We start from the raw sequence: 6570 nt of genomic DNA on the forward strand, positions 1-6570 counted from the left end.
ATCTATCCATTTGCCTGCAAATTTCATGATGTCCTTGCTTTAAATAGCTGAATAGTATTCCATTGTGTAAATGTACCACAGTTTCTTTATCCATTCTTTGGTGGAAGGACATCTGGGTTGTTTCCAGTTTCTGGCTATTATGAATAAAGACTCTATAAACATTCTTAAATATGTTTATCTTCCAATAAGCATTAGCAAATGACCTGGACATGTGTGATACTTGTATTCGGTTGTTTTTGATACTTTGCCAGTAGTCTTACTCTGCATGTATTTTGTCGCTATGAACACATAGCATCAAGGTAGGAGAACAGACCTATAAACAGTGTGTTGTCTTATGTTTTTGTCTATTTAGTTGGTCTCCGTTGATTGTTTCTTATCCTAAGTATCACAGGCTAGTACTGAGCCTGCCCATCACCTGCCCGCGCTGATACCCTCTGCTCACAACCTCTGTAGCTGCTCTGCGTCCAGCAGGCCTGGGCATAGAGAAGCTGTGCTATCCATATGTTTCCCACCCACCTCCTGGCTCTAAATTTGGTTCATACTGTTACTCTCTCACATAAACCTAATTTTTGAGACCACCTACCACAGTCTATAATTACATATGTGTTCGTGAGTTTTTGTGCGCATGCTGATCATCTTCATCAGCTTAAAAGCCCCATGAGGTGAAGGAATTTGCCACTCTCTTAGCATTTTCTACCCAGCATGAAGCTCATCCAAGGCAATCAGTGGGCGTTCAACGAACAGAGGAACGGAAGGAGGGAGGAGGGGAGGATAAATTAGTAAACTATACATTGATGACTGACTCACAGATCTATGCCTCGCTGTCTCCGCTCATGCGGTACATCCCAACCCTGTGTCCCACTATCCCGTAAGGCACCTATCACTGTATTCTCATAATCATATCAATCGCCAAGTGAAATTCACCACCTTTCCTCTGTCTAACACCAGCTTTCTCCTTGCGCATCCCTACCTCACAGTGTGAAGCATCACCTACCGACACGGCAGTCAGAACTCAGGAGTGGTCCTCTTCCCTCTACCTTTGAGTGAGCCTTTTCCTCAACTACGAACCTTCCCACTCACCCAGTCCTCCAACCCATATCCTTGCCTCATTTCTGCAGCGCCTGCCAAACCCTCTTTCCCATGCTAGCAAATAGTCCTTCCTAAATGCAGATCTGACCAGGTTCCTCTGTGCTTCCATAGTATAGAATCAATCCATTCTGTGAAGTTTAACAAATCAAGAAATAGGAATGTAGAGATGTTGAGAATAAAAGAGGTAAATAGGAACTATTTTTAAAATGGTAACTTGCAAAGAATAAAATGAGGAGAAGGGGACATGAAAAAGGAAGATATTTAGTTTTTATTTTATAGATTTGGGTACTGTTTGAATATTGATTATACTCTAATATATATATATATTTGAGATAGGGTTTCTCTGTGCAGACTTGGCTATCCTGGACTAACTTTGTAGACCAGGATGATCTCAAATTCTGGGAGGCCTGCCTTTGCCTCCCAGAGTGCTGGGGTTACAGGCATGAGCAACTTCGCCTGGCTTCTATAAATAATTTTAAACGCAGATTTTAAAATGTATTTTTATTAGCTTTCTCGTTCTCTCTCTCTCTGTTGTTTCGTTGACATGGCACTTGGGTAGATGGTTGCATTATCCATATGCAAATTTTATTATTTACATTATACCGCAATGTACACTATACACGAAATATTATCCTTTAGAACAGTTATGCACAAGACATGCATAATGGATTCATACTTCGAACTGGGGTGTGACTAGTTGGGAACGCATTGTCTTGGGAATGCACGGTGACAGTTTGCAGCACAGGGTTGCAGCCTGCAAACACCAGGCAGTGTGTCTCAGGGACAGGATACTGTCACAGTAACCAGATTACCAGTACACAAGGAACCACGTCGCACCAGCGCAGAGCTGTGGGGAATGGAGGTTTTCCCCAGGCCGCTGTAACACGACTACATTAATCACAGCCCAGATGAAAAGGAGGTGGTGTGTGGTCTCCATGGAAACCCTGCTGCAGCCTGGATGGTGAAGTGCTGGGACATTGGAAGACTTTAGATGTGCAGTTCTTTCTGAACCTCCAGAGCCAAGCGACGCCCTTCTTCAAGCTGGCCTTCTCTTCAGGTGCCAGAGTCACTCCGCAACATCAAAGATTCCATTTTATTCCAGGATGAAAGTCTTGCTGAGGAAGATGCCATCCTTTATTCCATAGAGACCCCCTTATCATGCTGGGAAGGGTACATCCGTCTCGGATTCTTCATAGTGCCGTTGACCAAATCAGCCACATTAGTTGGGGTTCTCTAGAGTCATAAAACTTATGGAATGAATCTCTGAACCCATATATAAACATATACACGCATATACAATCATTTACATTCACATACATAATCAATGACTGGAATGACTTACAGGCTGCCGTCCAACTAAACCAACAATAGCCAACGGTGAATGGAAAGTCCAAGAATCTAGTAGCTGCTGAGTCCCACAAGGCTGGGTATTTCAGCTGGTTTTCAGCATATTCTGGAATCCCAAAGAAGTACACCCTGATGCCAGTGAAGGACTGCAAGTGCTATCCAGACGGGAGCGAGCAAAGAACAAGAGCTTCCTTCCTCCTTATCCTCATACAGGCTTCCAGCAGAAGGTGCGGCCAGATTAAAGGTGTGCCTGCCCGCCTCAAGATCCCGATCAAAAGCCCGTGTCTTCCTATCTTAAAGGGCCGGACTACAAGTGGATTCAGCCACTTCAAAACAAGCAGAAAATCTCTCACAGGCACGCCCTCCATTTCTGGATTGTAGTTCATTCCAGATACAGTCAAGTTGACAGCCAAGAAGAACCATCACATCTACCCTTTTTTATTAATTATTTTTTTATTGATTATGGTTTATTCACTTTGTATCCCAGCTATAGCCCCCTCCCCCGCCCCCTTCCAATCCTGTCCTCCCTCCCTCATCTTCTCCCATGCCCCTCCCCAAGTCCACTGATGGGGAGATCCTCCACCCCTTCCATTTGACCCTAGCCTATCAGGTCTCATAAGGACTGGCTGCATTGTCTTCCTCTGTAGCCTGGTAAGGCTGCTTCCCCCTCAGGGGGAAGTGACCAAAGAGCCAGCCACTGAGTTCATGTCAGAGACAATCCCTGTTACCCTTACTAAGAAACCCACTTGGATACTGAGCTGCCATGGGCTACATCTGCGCAGGGGTTATATCCATGCATGGTCCTTGTTTGGAGTATCAGTCTCAGAAAAGACCCCTGTGCCCAGATTTTTTGGTTCTGTTGCTCTCCTTGTAGAGTTCCTGACCCCTCCAGGTTTTTCTGTCTCCCCCTTCTTTCATAAGATTCCGTGCACATCTGCTTTGGTACCCTGCTGGGTAGAGTCTTTCAGAGGCCCTCTGTGGTAGGCTTCTGTCTTGTTCCCTGTTTTCTCCCTCTTCCAATGTCTGTCCCTTTTGCCTTTATGAGTGAGGATTAATCATCTTACCCAGGGTCCTCCTTTTTGTTTAGCTTCTTTAGGTGTACAGATTTTAGCAGGCAAATGGTGGGAAGTAGAAAAGATCATCCTGAGTGGGGTATCCCAGAAGCAGAAAGACACACATGGTATATACTCACTTATAATTGAATAGACATATAATATAGGATAAACATACTAAAATCTGTACATCTACCCTTTCAATTTGACCACCTCAAAGGCACTGTCAACCACCTGTCTGTGAATCTCTGTCCACTGCTCCTTATATGTGCCAATGACAAGTTCTGGGTTAAATTGTTCTGGGAGACATCAGTAACATTGGTTTCACTCTACACAAGCACACTAAAGTCTCCATGCTCGCTAAGGACCCATTCATGACAGCTTAGCAGGTGAACTCCCAGCCTTTCTGCCATCAGGTGATGGTACTGAGCTGAATCCAGACTGCAGCCACTTCTGATAACTCGGTTTTGGAAAAAGCCATTTGTTTTTCAAAGCCAAGTGAGTTTGAAACAAGAAACTTGCAGTTCAGGTCCTAAAGAAGTTCACATTCTGCTGGACCAAATAGAGCCAGCTCCCTCCTTCCTGCTGCCGGTGCCCAGTTGTGAAAATTACTGGCTTGCAGTTCTCAGTCACACTACCGTCTGTGCCAGGGGTGACTTTTGGTGTTCTAAGGGAAAGGCTGCCATTTTAGAGCTCTGTCATCTCTCCCTTCAGTTTGCCTTCCAAGATATCAGGTTCATCTACCAAGCCCTTCCTTATGTGCACGGTCATTATCTTAGGCCGGCAGTTGTTTGCCAGACATGCCCTCTGTGTGCTTGTGTCCTTTTTGTTTCTGAGTCCACGATGGGGACTGGAGGGGTTGGTGCCACATGGCTTGTGCCATCATTATCTTTTTTTTTTTCTTTATTCTTCCCCCATACAACACATCCCAACTGCAGCACGGCTTCCCTCTCTTCCTCCCACCTCCTCCCACACACCTTCCCTCTCCTCCAGATCCACTGCTCACTGCTCCTCCATTTGCCTTTCAGAAAAGAGCAGGCCTCCCATTGATATCACCTGAACAGAGCATAATAAGGTGCAATGGTTCTAGGCACAAACCCACTAGAGGAGGCAGCCCAGGATGAGGAAAAGGGTCCCATGGGCAGGCAAAAGAGTCAGAGATGTTACCACTCCCACTATTAGAAGTCCCACAAGTACACCAAGCGACACAACCATAGCATGCTGCTGGTCCCCAGTTGTGATAATGACCAGCAAAGACTGAAGTGTGACTAAGAACTCTAAGCTGGTCATTTTGCACAAAGATATAACAGGTACTTTACGTGCAAAGGAATAATTTTCTTAAGGATGTCATACATGTAAACACACACACACAATTATCCCATCTTTCCTTTCTCTGCTGACAGATCTTGGTGGGCTGTGTGGACAAGACCATGAGGCATTTTGATGCCAAGGAGGGTACATTCCAGAGCCAGAGATACTGCCCAAACAAGGAGGGCATGGTCCGAGGTCTCACCCAGGCCAGTGGTACCCTTATCACATGTGTGGATTCTGGGATCCTCAGAGTCTGTTGTGACAATGACAAGGAAGCATCCTCTGACCCACTCTTGGAACTAAAGGTGGGTCCTGGAGTGTGAAGAATGTGCCAAGACCCTGCACACACCCATCTGGCTGCCACATGTGGGAAAGAGAATGCTTTGAAAGTATGAGAGCTACAGGGGTCTGAAGAGCCTGTGTTCAGAGCCAAGAAGGTGCGGAATGGTTGGACCGATCTAGGGGTTCCTGTTGGGGACCAGGATGTACAGTTCCTCCCTGGGTTACAGAAACTTGTCACATGCACAGGGTATCACCAGGTCTGTGTATACGATCCAGTCTGCCCCCAGCGCAGGCCAGTCCTAGAGGCTACCTATGGAGAGAACCCACTGACCACCATGACCCTTACTCTTGAGGGCAATTCTGTCATCGCAGGGAACACTCATGGGCAGCTGGCAGAAGTTGATTTTCGGCAAGGGCGTCTACTGGGCTGCTGAAGGGGCTGCAGGCAGTGCTGCCCTTCCAAGCCCCTATTAGCCTCTTGTGGCTTGGATGGAGTTTTAAGGATACACAGGATTCGCAATCCATGTGGGCTAGAGGATAAGGTTATCTCAAGTCTCAACTGAACTGCCTTCACCTGTCAGGCTGGGATAACTGGAAGGATGAGGCCCCAAGAACCTCAAGAAGCCAACGTGGTGCCCTCAGAAGACACAGAGACAGATGAACTTTGGGCATCTTTGGAGGCAGCTGCCAAGCGGAAGCTTCCCGATTTGGACCAGACACAAGGAGTTTTCCAAACCAGTAGGAAGAAAAAGAAGCTGCCTGAATCCACCAGTCTTTGAAGCTCCACTCTCGCTCTGTTAATAAACAGCCCAACACACGCTGAAAACAAACGAACAAACAAAAACCAAAACAAAACAAAAAGCCCACAATTAGGCTGAAAAGGGAGCCATAAATAAGTATGGACAGTTCTCATAAAAAGAAAAGCAAACGGCTTAATCAGATAAAAGATTCATACTTAATTATTAAACTGTGAATTGCAAAACATCTTGATTATGAGGTTGAAAAGATCGAAAGGTCTGGGAGCTGTGTCAACAGGATAAGTAGGACGGGAGCATGACCGATGTGTTTGGGATGGCAGTAGAACCTCTACAGGAGGGAGGCAAAATGGTGATAACTCTAGAGATGAGAAACGAAAGCACTTCGTCCTCTAAGACACTCTCCTTCTTGCAGGTTTGAAAAGATGTACAGGTAAAAACATTCACTCCACTGCAGCGCCAGACTTGGAACGCCAACCCATAATATTCTTTTACCTCTGTGCTTTAACTGAGTGTCCCTTAAATCGGTGGTTCTCAACTTCTCCAATGCTGTGACCCTTTCATACAATTCCTCATGTCGCGACGACCCCAAACCGTACATTTATTTCATTGCTACTTCATAACTGTAATTTTGCTCCTGTTATGAATTGTAATGTAAATGCCTGATATGCAGGCTACCTGATATCTGATATCCCCTATGAAAGGGTGGTTCGACCTCCAAAGGGGTTGCAACC

The 6570-nt window shown here is 45.8% G+C and overlaps 2 pseudogenes; one reads left to right on the plus strand and one right to left on the minus strand.

The window, feature by feature from the left end:
* Window positions 1-3680: 3680 nt before the first annotated feature.
* LOC129683812 (L-lactate dehydrogenase A chain-like) lies at window positions 3681-4259 on the minus strand (annotated as a pseudogene).
* Window positions 4260-4331: 72 nt separating this feature from the next.
* On the plus strand, window positions 4332-5860 carry LOC129683813 (WD repeat-containing protein 74-like; annotated as a pseudogene).
* The last annotated feature ends 710 nt before the right edge of the window (window positions 5861-6570 follow it).

Source organism: Psammomys obesus, unplaced genomic scaffold, assembly GCF_907164565.1.
Source record: "Psammomys obesus unplaced genomic scaffold, mPsaObe1.curated_primary_1811, whole genome shotgun sequence".
In the NCBI taxonomy this organism is placed as follows: Eukaryota; Metazoa; Chordata; class Mammalia; order Rodentia; family Muridae; genus Psammomys; species Psammomys obesus.